At 33.8% G+C, this 14,829-nt stretch overlaps 7 non-coding genes across 7 annotated transcripts; 3 read left to right on the forward strand and 4 right to left on the reverse strand.

Annotated features, from left to right (window-relative positions):
• Positions 1–2,080: 2,080 nt before the first annotated feature.
• Positions 2,081–2,152, reverse strand: TRNAQ-CUG (transfer RNA glutamine (anticodon CUG)). Its single transcript has one exon. It is a non-coding gene; the product is annotated as a tRNA-Gln (tRNA).
• Positions 2,153–3,699: 1,547 nt separating this feature from the next.
• On the forward strand, positions 3,700–3,771 carry TRNAQ-UUG (transfer RNA glutamine (anticodon UUG)). The gene has a single exon. It is a non-coding gene; the product is annotated as a tRNA-Gln (tRNA).
• An 825-nt stretch (positions 3,772–4,596) lies between these two features.
• TRNAQ-CUG (transfer RNA glutamine (anticodon CUG)) lies at positions 4,597–4,668 on the reverse strand. Its single transcript has one exon. It is a non-coding gene; the product is annotated as a tRNA-Gln (tRNA).
• Positions 4,669–6,215: 1,547 nt separating this feature from the next.
• Positions 6,216–6,287, forward strand: TRNAQ-UUG (transfer RNA glutamine (anticodon UUG)). The gene has a single exon. It is a non-coding gene; the product is annotated as a tRNA-Gln (tRNA).
• Positions 6,288–9,628: 3,341 nt separating this feature from the next.
• Positions 9,629–9,700, reverse strand: TRNAQ-CUG (transfer RNA glutamine (anticodon CUG)). Its single transcript has one exon. It is a non-coding gene; the product is annotated as a tRNA-Gln (tRNA).
• Positions 9,701–11,247: 1,547 nt separating this feature from the next.
• On the forward strand, positions 11,248–11,319 carry TRNAQ-UUG (transfer RNA glutamine (anticodon UUG)). Its single transcript has one exon. It is a non-coding gene; the product is annotated as a tRNA-Gln (tRNA).
• Positions 11,320–12,144: 825 nt separating this feature from the next.
• On the reverse strand, positions 12,145–12,216 carry TRNAQ-CUG (transfer RNA glutamine (anticodon CUG)). Its single transcript has one exon. It is a non-coding gene; the product is annotated as a tRNA-Gln (tRNA).
• Positions 12,217–14,829: the final 2,613 nt, after the last annotated feature.

A 14,829-nucleotide genomic window follows, 5' to 3' on the forward strand; every position in this document is an offset into this window, starting at 1 on the left:
TGAGCTTTTCCATTTCTTCATCTTTGTTCATTGATAGCTCAAATCCAACACCAGTAGGTTGAAAGAGTCAATTATTGAATGCTTTCAAAATGTCCATCAGCTTGAACAAGTTACATCAATACAAACTTTACAATACTTTGACATCAAATTTCTTCACAAAGTAGTTAGCCATTATAAAATCATATCCTGATTTTCTCAAACGCATTTCAGACGGGTGATTCACAGCATCACTTTTTTAAGCTTTCCTGCTATTGATAAGGCGAAAATAGCACATTTTGAATGAGAAGTTTTCTTCAATCAAACATAGAGGAACCCAAATGATGATCTCATTCAGCTAGTAAAAATGTTGTTTTATATTAGTATGGAAATCGTGAAAAGAAAATGTTTTTCATGCTGATTTACAACAGTTGATCTCCAATCGTAAAATATAAGCTTTTGGTCGGAGGCATCACAGGTACTGATCAAATTCTCATTTTTGAACTTTATTCGCAAATCATATGATATGCTTTGTATACATCAACTGTATTGTTGGATCAATAATGAGTAAAAAGTGACTATCTCAATTTCAGGACATATAAAAGAGAAAGAAGTAGAAACTCATGTTTCAAATGCTGAGAGGCAACAACTGTTCATGATTTTCACCTCCACTAATTATATTTATTTTTATAATCTATATGTTTATATTTTCCTATAAATATACAGAGACATATAGCTATATATACAGAGATACATATGTACAGGTTGATTTTTACATGTTTATAAGTAAATGTGATGTTGTTCCAAATAAAACTTCTAAGAACTGAATGGAAAAGAAAATTGTAAAGTTCAGATAAGTCCCACTGAAATTTGTACGCAGATCCCCGTTTTCAGAGTCCAGAGTGCTAACCATGACACCATCCACCCTCCCGTACCAGGGTGAGCTTTCCATTTTGACAGAAGAGATTTGCCTCAGGGGGCAACTTATCTTTCATTGAAAAATATTATCTCACGTAAAAACCACTGTTCAACAGAGTTATAACGTTATTTGAGTCTTTTGGGCAACATCCTTCCCCAACATAGTTCAATATGCAAAAGTTTACCAGAATAGGAAAGCAATCCAATTCAGTTTCTCTTTGACAGTAGAATATTAAAAACTTTGACATTTCCACATTGCTGCAGCAGTTTGCGCTCCTTTCACATGGGAGGTTCCATGGTGTAATGGTTAGCACTTTGGACTTTGAATCCAATGATCCGAGTTCTAATCTCGGTGGGACCATTTTATGACTCTTGACCAAATCATTTTCTTTCAAGTGTATTCATTAATATCACATATCTAATACCGGTAGGGTGAAAAATTAATTTATTGATTATACTCTAAAAGTTTACTAGATGTGAGCAAATAATAGAATTTTTACAATACCTGGAAACTAAATGGCTCAAAATAATGAGAGATTTTACAAACTAACTCTGGTTTCTCAAACTCATCACAGGGGCCTGATGCACGACATTACTTTTTAAAATCTTACTGTTATTGATAAGGGGAACAAGGAACTTTTTAATTGCAAAGCGTTCATTAAAACAAAACTTGAGGAGCCAAACTTTGTATTACGGTGACCGAAGATGTGCAGTTTGAATAATAATCTTGAAATTCAGACGTACAAAGATTTTACACACTGATTTTCAACAGTAATTCCACAACCAATAAAGTTGAATCTTTTGAAAGACATGTCAAAGGTGTGAATCTGAAATTCACTTTCAAAGAAATTCACAATGAAATGCACTGTGTAAGTCCAGCATGTTGTCAGCTAAGAAATCAGCAAAAATGAACTATCTCATTACTGGCCATATAGATGAGAAAGGAAAATAAACTCATGTTTACAATGTGGATGTGAAAGAACAGTTTCTAGGTTCAGCTTCAATATTTATGTTTATGAATAATTGATATGTTCATATTGTCTAACAGCTATCTAGACGGATAAAGCTATGTATGCATCTATACATACTTATGCGTTCATACGCATCAGTATAAAACATTGATATTAGGTTTTTTCTAGACCAAATTCTAAAAAATGAGTTAAACAGTGAATCTTATAATTGTAGTAGGTCCCACCGAGATTTGAACTCGGATCGCTGGATTCAGAGTCCAGAGTGCTAACCATTACACCATGGAACCCTCTCACACAAGAGTGACTTTTCCATTGAGACAAAAGAGAGCGCATCAGTGATGGCCTTCTCTTATATTGATACAAAGATATCTCATTTGAATGGTCATAGTGGATAGAGCTTTAATGTGATTTGATTCTTTTCGCTATATTCTCTATAAAAGTGTTAAATATTCAAATGTTTATCAGAATATAAAAGTTATATCACAATGTTCATCTTTGCCTGTAGCATAATTAAACAGTCTACATTTCCAGACTACTGAAGCAATGTCTCTGTCTCCTGCATGGGTGGCTCCATAGAGCAATGGTTGGCAATTTGGACTTTGCATCCAATGATCCGATTTGAGACCTTGGAGGGACTTTTTTTATTACTCTTGAGCTTTTCCATTTCTTCATCTTTGTTCATTGATAGCTCAAATCCAACACCAGTAGGTTGAAAGAGTCAAGTATTGAATGCTTTCAAAATGTCCATCAGCTTGAACAAGTTACATCAATACAAACTTTACAATACTTTGACATCAAATTTCTTCACAAAGTAGTTAGCCATTATAAAATCATATCCTGATTTTCTCAAACGCATTTCAGACGGGTGATTCACAGCATCACTTTTTTAAGCTTTCCTGCTATTGATAAGGCGAAAATAGCACATTTTGAATGAGAAGTTTTCTTCAATCAAACATAGAGGAACCCAAATGATGATCTCATTCAGCTAGTAAAAATGTTGTTTTATATTAGTATGGAAATCGTGAAAAGAAAATGTTTTTCATGCTGATTTACAACAGTTGATCTCCAATCGTAATATATAAGCTTTTGGTCGGAGGCATCACAGGTACTGATCAAATTCTCATTTTTGAACTTTATTCGCAAATCATATGATATGCTTTGTATACATCAACTGTATTGTTGGATCAATAATGAGTAAAAAGTGACTATCTCAATTTCAGGACATATAAAAGAGAAAGAAGTAGAAACTCATGTTTCAAATGCTGAGAGGCAACAACTGTTCATGATTTTCACCTCCACTAACTATATTTATTTTTATAATCTATATGTTTATATTTTCCTATAAATATACAGAGACATATAGCTATATATACAGAGATACATATGTACAGGTTGATTTTTACATGTTTATAAGTAAATGTGATGTTGTTCCAAATAAAACTTCTAAGAACTGAATGGAAAAGAAAATTGTAAAGTTCAGATAAGTCCCACTGAAATTTGTACGCAGATCCCCGTTTTCAGAGTCCAGAGTGCTAACCATGACACCATCCACCCTCCCGTACCAGGGTGAGCTTTCCATTTTGACAGAAGAGATTTGCCTCAGGGGGCAACTTATCTTTCATTGAAAAATATTATCTCACGTAAAAACCACTGTTCAACAGAGTTATAACGTTATTTGAGTCTTTTGGGCAACATCCTTCCCCAACATAGTTCAATATGCAAAAGTTTACCAGAATAGGAAAGCAATCCAATTCAGTTTCTCTTTGACAGTAGAATATTAAAAACTTTGACATTTCCACATTGCTGCAGCAGTTTGCGCTCCTTTCACATGGGAGGTTCCATGGTGTAATGGTTAGCACTTTGGACTTTGAATCCAATGATCCGAGTTCAAATCTCGGTGGGACCATTTTATGACTCTTGACCAAATCATTTTCTTTCAAGTGTATTCATTAATATCACATATCTAATACCGGTAGGGTGAAAAATTAATTTATTGATTATACTCTAAAAGTTTACTAGATGTGAGCAAATAATAGAATTTTTACAATACCTGGAAACTAAATGGCTCAAAATAATGAGAGATTTTACAAACTAACTCTGGTTTCTCAAACTCATCACAGGGGCCTGATGCACGACATTACTTTTTAAAATCTTACTGTTATTGATAAGGGGAACAAGGAACTTTTTAATTGCAAAGCGTTCATTAAAACAAAACTTGAGGAGCCAAACTTTGTATTACGGTGACCGAAGATGTGCAGTTTGAATAATAATCTTGAAATTCAGACGTACAAAGATTTTACACACTGATTTTCAACAGTAATTCCACAACCAATAAAGTTGAATCTTTTGAAAGACATGTCAAAGGTGTGAATCTGAAATTCACTTTCAAAGAAATTCACAATGAAATGCACTGTGTAAGTCCAGCATGTTGTCAGCTAAGAAATCAGCAAAAATGAACTATCTCATTACTGGCCATATAGATGAGAAAGGAAAATAAACTCATGTTTACAATGTGGATGTGAAAGAACAGTTTCTAGGTTCAGCTTCAATATTTATGTTTATGAATAATTGATATGTTCATATTGTCTAACAGCTATCTAGACGGATAAAGCTATGTATGCATCTATACATACTTATGCGTTCATACGCATCAGTATAAAACATTGATATTAGGTTTTTTCTAGACCAAATTCTAAAAAATGAGTTAAACAGTGAATCTCATAATTGTAGTAGGTCCCACCGAGATTTGAACTCGGATCGCTGGATTCAGAGTCCAGAGTGCTAACCATTACACCATGGAACCCTCTCACACAAGAGTGACTTTTCCATTGAGACAAAAGAGAGCGCATCAGTGATGGCCTTCTCTTATATTGATACAAAGATATCTCATTTGAATGGTCATAGTGGATAGAGCTTTAATGTGATTTGATTCTTTTCGCTATATTCTCTATAAAAGTGTTAAATATTCAAATGTTTATCAGAATATAAAAGTTATATCACAATGTTCATCTTTGCCTGTAGCATAATTAAACAGTCTACATTTCCAGACTACTGAAGCAATGTCTCTGTCTCCTGCATGGGTGGCTCCATAGAGCAATGGTTGGCAATTTGGACTTTGCATCCAATGATCCGATTTGAGACCTTGGAGGGACTTTTTTTATTACTCTTGAGCTTTTCCATTTCTTCATCTTTGTTCATTGATAGCTCAAATCCAACACCAGTAGGTTGAAAGAGTCAATTATTGAATGCTTTCAAAATGTCCATCAGCTTGAACAAGTTACATCAATACAAACTTTACAATACTTTGACATCAAATTTCTTCACAAAGTAGTTAGCCATTATAAAATCATATCCTGATTTTCTCAAACGCATTTCAGACGGGTGATTCACAGCATCACTTTTTTAAGCTTTCCTGCTATTGATAAGGCGAAAATAGCACATTTTGAATGAGAAGTTTTCTTCAATCAAACATAGAGGAACCCAAATGATGATCTCATTCAGCTAGTAAAAATGTTGTTTTATATTAGTATGGAAATCGTGAAAAGAAAATGTTTTTCATGCTGATTTACAACAGTTGATCTCCAATCGTAAAATATAAGCTTTTGGTCGGAGGCATCACAGGTACTGATCAAATTCTCATTTTTGAACTTTATTCGCAAATCATATGATATGCTTTGTATACATCAACTGTATTGTTGGATCAATAATGAGTAAAAAGTGACTATCTCAATTTCAGGACATATAAAAGAGAAAGAAGTAGAAACTCATGTTTCAAATGCTGAGAGGCAACAACTGTTCATGATTTTCACCTCCACTAATTATATTTATTTTTATAATCTATATGTTTATATTTTCCTATAAATATACAGAGACATATAGCTATATATACAGAGATACATATGTACAGGTTGATTTTTACATGTTTATAAGTAAATGTGATGTTGTTCCAAATAAAACTTCTAAGAACTGAATGGAAAAGAAAATTGTAAAGTTCAGATAAGTCCCACTGAAATTTGTACGCAGATCCCCGTTTTCAGAGTCCAGAGTGCTAACCATGACACCATCCACCCTCCCGTACCAGGGTGAGCTTTCCATTTTGACAGAAGAGATTTGCCTCAGGGGGCAACTTATCTTTCATTGAAAAATATTATCTCACGTAAAAACCACTGTTCAACAGAGTTATAACGTTATTTGAGTCTTTTGGGCAACATCCTTCCCCAACATAGTTCAATATGCAAAAGTTTACCAGAATAGGAAAGCAATCCAATTCAGTTTCTCTTTGACAGTAGAATATTAAAAACTTTGACATTTCCACATTGCTGCAGCAGTTTGCGCTCCTTTCACATGGGAGGTTCCATGGTGTAATGGTTAGCACTTTGGACTTTGAATCCAATGATCCGAGTTCAAATCTCGGTGGGACCATTTTATGACTCTTGACCAAATCATTTTCTTTCAAGTGTATTCATTAATATCACATATCTAATACCGGTAGGGTGAAAAATTAATTTATTGATTATACTCTAAAAGTTTACTAGATGTGAGCAAATAATAGAATTTTTACAATACCTGGAAACTAAATGGCTCAAAATAATGAGAGATTTTACAAACTAACTCTGGTTTCTCAAACTCATCACAGGGGCCTGATGCACGACATTACTTTTTAAAATCTTACTGTTATTGATAAGGGGAACAAGGAACTTTTTAATTGCAAAGCGTTCATTAAAACAAAACTTGAGGAGCCAAACTTTGTATTACGGTGACCGAAGATGTGCAGTTTGAATAATAATCTTGAAATTCAGACGTACAAAGATTTTACACACTGATTTTCAACAGTAATTCCACAACCAATAAAGTTGAATCTTTTGAAAGACATGTCAAAGGTGTGAATCTGAAATTCACTTTCAAAGAAATTCACAATGAAATGCACTGTGTAAGTCCAGCATGTTGTCAGCTAAGAAATCAGCAAAAATGAACTATCTCATTACTGGCCATATAGATGAGAAAGGAAAATAAACTCATGTTTACAATGTGGATGTGAAAGAACAGTTTCTAGGTTCAGCTTCAATATTTATGTTTATGAATAATTGATATGTTCATATTGTCTAACAGCTATCTAGACGGATAAAGCTATGTATGCATCTATACATACTTATGCGTTCATACGCATCAGTATAAAACATTGATATTAGGTTTTTTCTAGACCAAATTCTAAAAAATGAGTTAAACAGTGAATCTCATAATTGTAGTAGGTCCCACCGAGATTTGAACTCGGATCGCTGGATTCAGAGTCCAGAGTGCTAAACATTACAGCATGGAACCCTCTCACACAAGAGTGACTTTTCCATTGAGACAAAAGAGAGCGCATCAGTGATGGCCTTCTCTTATATTGATACAAAGATATCTCATTTGAATGGTCATAGTGGATAGAGCTTTAATGTGATTTGATTCTTTTCGCTATATTCTCTATAAAAGTGTTAAATATTCAAATGTTTATCAGAATATAAAAGTTATATCACAATGTTCATCTTTGCCTGTAGCATAATTAAACAGTCTACATTTCCAGACTACTGAAGCAATGTCTCTGTCTCCTGCATGGGTGGCTCCATAGAGCAATGGTTGGCAATTTGGACTTTGCATCCAATGATCCGATTTGAGACCTTGGAGGGACTTTTTTTATTACTCTTGAGCTTTTCCATTTCTTCATCTTTGTTCATTGATAGCTTAAATCCAACACCAGTAGGTTGAAAGAGTCAATTATTGAATGCTTTCAAAATGTCCATCAGCTTGAACAAGTTACATCAATACAAACTTTACAATACTTTGACATCAAATTTCTTCACAAAGTAGTTAGCCATTATAAAATCATATCCTGATTTTCTCAAACGCATTTCAGACGGGTGATTCACAGCATCACTTTTTTAAGCTTTCCTGCTATTGATAAGGCGAAAATAGCACATTTTGAATGAGAAGTTTTCTTCAATCAAACATAGAGGAACCCAAATGATGATCTCATTCAGCTAGTAAAAATGTTGTTTTATATTAGTATGGAAATCGTGAAAAGAAAATGTTTTTCATGCTGATTTACAACAGTTGATCTCCAATCGTAAAATATAAGCTTTTGGTCGGAGGCATCACAGGTACTGATCAAATTCTCATTTTTGAACTTTATTCACAAATCATATGATATGCTTTGTATACATCAACTGTATTGTTGGATCAATAATGAGTAAAAAGTGACTATCTCAATTTCAGGACATATAAAAGAGAAAGAAGTAGAAACTCATGTTTCAAATGCTGAGAGGCAACAACTGTTCATGATTTTCACCTCCACTAATTATATTTATTTTTATAATCTATATGTTTATATTTTCCTATAAATATACAGAGACATATAGCTATATATACAGAGATACATATGTACAGGTTGATTTTTACATGTTTATAAGTAAATGTGATGTTGTTCCAAATAAAACTTCTAAGAACTGAATGGAAAAGAAAATTGTAAAGTTGAGATAAGTCCCACTGAAATTTGTACTCAGATCCCCGTTTTCAGAGTCCAGAGTGCTAACCATGACACCATCCACCCTCCCGTACCAGGGTGAGCTTTCCATTTTGACAGAAGAGATTTGCCTCAGGGGGCAACTTATCTTTCATTGAAAAATATTATCTCACGTAAAAACCACTGTTCAACAGAGTTATAACGTTATTTGAGTCTTTTGGGCAACATCCTTCCCCAACATAGTTCAATATGCAAAAGTTTACCAGAATAGGAAAGCAATCCAATTCAGTTTCTCTTTGACAGTAGAATATTAAAAACTTTGACATTTCCACATTGCTGCAGCAGTTTGCGCTCCTTTCACATGGGAGGTTCCATGGTGTAATGGTTAGCACTTTGGACTTTGAATCCAATGATCCGAGTTCTAATCTCGGTGGGACCATTTTATGACTCTTGACCAAATCATTTTCTTTCAAGTGTATTCATTAATATCACATATCTAATACCGGTAGGGTGAAAAATTAATTTATTGATTATACTCTAAAAGTTTACTAGATGTGAGCAAATAATAGAATTTTTACAATACCTGGAAACTAAATGGCTCAAAATAATGAGAGATTTTACAAACTAACTCTGGTTTCTCAAACTCATCACAGGGGCCTGATGCACGACATTACTTTTTAAAATCTTACTGTTATTGATAAGGGGAACAAGGAACTTTTTAATTGCAAAGCGTTCATTAAAACAAAACTTGAGGAGCCAAACTTTGTATTACGGTGACCGAAGATGTGCAGTTTGAATAATAATCTTGAAATTCAGACGTACAAAGATTTTACACACTGATTTTCAACAGTAATTCCACAACCAATAAAGTTGAATCTTTTGAAAGACATGTCAAAGGTGTGAATCTGAAATTCACTTTCAAAGAAATTCACAATGAAATGCACTGTGTAAGTCCAGCATGTTGTCAGCTAAGAAATCAGCAAAAATGAACTATCTCATTACTGGCCATATAGATGAGAAAGGAAAATAAACTCATGTTTACAATGTGGATGTGAAAGAACAGTTTCTAGGTTCAGCTTCAATATTTATGTTTATGAATAATTGATATGTTCATATTGTCTAACAGCTATCTAGACGGATAAAGCTATGTATGCATCTATACATACTTATGCGTTCATACGCATCAGTATAAAACATTGATATTAGGTTTTTTCTAGACCAAATTCTAAAAAATGAGTTAAACAGTGAATCTCATAATTGTAGTAGGTCCCACCGAGATTTGAACTCGGATCGCTGGATTCAGAGTCCAGAGTGCTAACCATTACACCATGGAACCCTCTCACACAAGAGTGACTTTTCCATTGAGACAAAAGAGAGCGCATCAGTGATGGCCTTCTCTTATATTGATACAAAGATATCTCATTTGAATGGTCATAGTGGATAGAGCTTTAATGTGATTTGATTCTTTTCGCTATATTCTCTATAAAAGTGTTAAATATTCAAATGTTTATCAGAATATAAAAGTTATATCACAATGTTCATCTTTGCCTGTAGCATAATTAAACAGTCTACATTTCCAGACTACTGAAGCAATGTCTCTGTCTCCTGCATGGGTGGCTCCATAGAGCAATGGTTGGCAATTTGGACTTTGCATCCAATGATCCGATTTGAGACCTTGGAGGGACTTTTTTTATTACTCTTGAGCTTTTCCATTTCTTCATCTTTGTTCATTGATAGCTCAAATCCAACACCAGTAGGTTGAAAGAGTCAATTATTGAATGCTTTCAAAATGTCCATCAGCTTGAACAAGTTACATCAATACAAACTTTACAATACTTTGACATCAAATTTCTTCACAAAGTAGTTAGCCATTATAAAATCATATCCTGATTTTCTCAAACGCATTTCAGACGGGTGATTCACAGCATCACTTTTTTAAGCTTTCCTGCTATTGATAAGGCGAAAATAGCACATTTTGAATGAGAAGTTTTCTTCAATCAAACATAGAGGAACCCAAATGATGATCTCATTCAGCTAGTAAAAATGTTGTTTTATATTAGTATGGAAATCGAGAAAAGAAAATGTTTTTCATGCTGATTTACAACAGTTGATCTCCAATCGTAAAATATAAGCTTTTGGTCGGAGGCATCACAGGTACTGATCAAATTCTCATTTTTGAACTTTATTCACAAATCATATGATATGCTTTGTATACATCAACTGTATTGTTGGATCAATAATGAGTAAAAAGTGACTATCTCAATTTCAGGACATATAAAAGAGAAAGAAGTAGAAACTCATGTTTCAAATGCTGAGAGGCAACAACTGTTCATGATTTTCACCTCCACTAATTATATTTATTTTTATAATCTATATGTTTATATTTTCCTATAAATATACAGAGACATATAGCTATATATACAGAGATACATATGTACAGGTTGATTTTTACATGTTTATAAGTAAATGTGATGTTGTTCCAAATAAAACTTCTAAGAACTGAATGGAAAAGAAAATTGTAAAGTTCAGATAAGTCCCACTGAAATTTGTACTCAGATCCCCGTTTTCAGAGTCCAGAGTGCTAACCATGACACCATCCACCCTCCCGTACCAGGGTGAGCTTTCCATTTTGACAGAAGAGATTTGCCTCAGGGGGCAACTTATCTTTCATTGAAAAATATTATCTCACGTAAAAACCACTGTTCAACAGAGTTATAACGTTATTTGAGTCTTTTGGGCAACATCCTTCCCCAACATAGTTCAATATGCAAAAGTTTACCAGAATAGGAAAGCAATCCAATTCAGTTTCTCTTTGACAGTAGAATATTAAAAACTTCGACATTTCCACATTGCTGCAGCAGTTTGCGCTCCTTTCACATGGGAGGTTCCATGGTGTAATGGTTAGCACTTTGGACTTTGAATCCAATGATCCGAGTTCAAATCTCGGTGGGACCATTTTATGACTCTTGACCAAATCATTTTCTTTCAAGTATATTCATTAATATCACATATCTAATACCGGTAGGGTGAAAAATTAATTTATTGATTATACTCTAAAAGTTTACTAGATGTGAGCAAATAATAGAATTTTTACAATACCTGGAAACTAAATGGCTCAAAATAATGAGAGATTTTACTAACTCACTCTGGTTTCTCAAACTCATCACAGGGGCCTGATGCACGACATTACTTTTTAAAATCTTACTGTTATTGATAAGGGGAACAAGGAACTTTTTAATTGCAAAGCGTTCATTAAAACAAAACTTGAGGAGCCAAACTTTGTATTACGGTGACCGAAGATGTGCAGTTTGAATAATAATCTTGAAATTCAGACGTACAAAGATTTTACACACTGATTTTCAACAGTAATTCCACAACCAATAAAGTTGAATCTTTTGAAAGACATGTCAAAGGTGTGAATCTGAAATTCACTTTCAAAGAAATTCACAATGAAATGCACTGTGTAAGTCCAGCATGTTGTCAGCTAAGAAATCAGCAAAAATGAACTATCTCATTACTGGCCATATAGATGAGAAAGGAAAATAAACTCATGTTTACAATGTGGATGTGAAAGAACAGTTTCTAGGTTCAGCTTCAATATTTATGTTTATGAATAATTGATATGTTCATATTGTCTAACAGCTATCTAGACGGATAAAGCTATGTATGCATCTATACATACTTATGCGTTCATACGCATCAGTATAAAACATTGATATTAGGTTTTTTCTAGACCAAATTCTAAAAAATGAGTTAAACAGTGAATCTCATAATTGTAGTAGGTCCCACCGAGATTTGAACTCGGATCGCTGGATTCAGAGTCCAGAGTGCTAACCATTACACCATGGAACCCTCTCACACAAGAGTGACTTTTCCATTGAGACAAAAGAGAGCGCATCAGTGATGGCCTTCTCTTATATTGATACAAAGATATCTCATTTGAATGGTCATAGTGGATAGAGCTTTAATGTGATTTGATTCTTTTCGCTATATTCTCTATAAAAGTGTTAAATATTCAAATGTTTATCAGAATATAAAAGTTATATCACAATGTTCATCTTTGCCTGTAGCATAATTAAACAGTCTACATTTCCAGACTACAGAAGCAATGTCTCTGTCTCCTGCATGGGTAGCTCCATAGAGCAATGGTTGGCAATTTGGACTTTGCATCCAATGATCCGATTTGAGACCTTGGAGGGACTTTTTTTATTACTCTTGAGCTTTTCCATTTCTTCATCTTTGTTCATTGATAGCTCAAATCCAACACCAGTAGGTTGAAAGAGTCAATTATTGAATGCTTTCAAAATGTCCATCAGCTTGAACAAGTTACATCAATACAAACTTTACAATACTTTGACATCAAATTTCTTCACAAAGTAGTTAGCCATTATAAAATCATATCCTGATTTTCTCAAACGCATTTCAGACGGGTGATTCACAGCATCACTTTTTTAAGCTTTCCTGCTATTGATAAGGCGAAAATAGCACATTTTGAATGAGAAGTTTTCTTCAATCAAACATAGAGGAACCCAAATGATGATCTCATTCAGCTAGTAAAAATGTTGTTTTATATTAGTATGGAAATCGTGAAAAGAAAATGTTTTTCATGCTGATTTACAACAGTTGATCTCCAATCGTAAAATATAAGCTTTTGGTCGGAGGCATCACAGGTACTGATCAAATTCTCATTTTTGAACTTTATTCACAAATCATATGATATGCTTTGTATACATCAACTGTATTGTTGGATCAATAATGAGTAAAAAGTGACTATCTCAATTTCAGGACATATAAAAGAGAAAGAAGTAGAAACTCATGTTTCAAATGCTGAGAGGCAACAACTGTTCATGATTTTCACCTCCACTAATTATATTTATTTTTATAATCTATATGTTTATATTTTCCTATAAATATACAGAGACATATAGCTATATATACAGAGATACATATGTACAGGTTGATTTTTACATGTTTATAAGTAAATGTGATGTTGTTCCAAATAAAACTTCTAAGAACTGAATGGAAAAGAAAATTGTAAAGTTCAGATAAGTCCCACTGAAATTTGTACTCAGATCCCCGTTTTCAGAGTCCAGAGTGCTAACCATGACACCATCCACCCTCCCGTACCAGGGTGAGCTTTCCATTTTGACAGAAGAGATTTGCCTCAGGGGGCAACTTATCTTTCATTGAAAAATATTATCTCACGTAAAAACCACTGTTCAACAGAGTTATAACGTTATTTGAGTCTTTTGGGCAACATCCTTCCCCAACATAGTTCAATATGCAAAAGTTTACCAGAATAGGAAAGCAATCCAATTCAGTTTCTCTTTGACAGTAGAATATTAAAAACTTTGACATTTCCACATTGCTGCAGCAGTTTGCGCTCCTTTCACATGGGAGCTTCCATGGTGTAATGGTTAGCACTTTGGACTTTGAATCCAATGATCCGAGTTCAAATCTCGGTGGGACCATTTTATGACTCTTGACCAAATCATTTTCTTTCAAGTGTATTCATTAATATCACATATCTAATACCGGTAGGGTGAAAAATTAATTTATTGATTATACTCTAAAAGTTTACTAGATGTGAGCAAATAATAGAATTTTTACAATACCTGGAAACTAAATGGCTCAAAATAATGAGAGATTTTACAAACTCACTCTGGTTTCTCAAACTCATCACAGGGGCCTGATGCACGACATTACTTTTTAAAATCGTACTGTTATTGATAAGGGGAACAAGGAACTTTTTAATTGCAAAGCGTTCATTAAAACAAAACTTGAGGAGCCAAACTTTGTATTACGGTGACCGAAGATGTGCAGTTTGAATAATAATCTTGAAATTCAGACGTACAAAGATTTTACACACTGATTTTCAACAGTAATTCCACAACCAATAAAGTTGAATCTTTTGAAAGACATGTCAAAGGTGTGAATCTGAAATTCACTTTCAAAGAAATTCACAATGAAATGCACTGTGTAAGTCCAGCATGTTGTCAGCTAAGAAATCAGCAAAAATGAACTATCTCATTACTGGCCATATAGATGAGAAAGGAAAATAAACTCATGTTTACAATGTGGATGTGAAAGAACAGTTTCTAGGTTCAGCTTCAATATTTATGTTTATGAATAATTGATATGTTCATATTGTCTAACAGCTATCTAGACGGATAAAGATACAAAGATATCTCATTTGAATGGTCATAGTGGATAGAGCTTTAATGTGATTTGATTCTTTTCGCTATATTCTCTATAAAAGTGTTAAATATTCAAATGTTTATCAGAATATAAAAGTTATATCACAATGTTCATCTTTGCCTGTAGCATAATTAAACAATCTACATTTCCAGACTACTGAAGCAATGTCTCTGTCTCCTGCATGGGTGGCTCCATAGAGCAATGGTTGGCAATTTGGACTTTGCATCCAATGATCCGATTTGAGACCTTGGAGGGACTTTTTTTATT

This window comes from Triturus cristatus, chromosome 5_2 (genome assembly GCF_964204655.1).
Source record: "Triturus cristatus chromosome 5_2, aTriCri1.1, whole genome shotgun sequence".
In the NCBI taxonomy this organism is placed as follows: domain Eukaryota; kingdom Metazoa; phylum Chordata; class Amphibia; order Caudata; family Salamandridae; genus Triturus; species Triturus cristatus.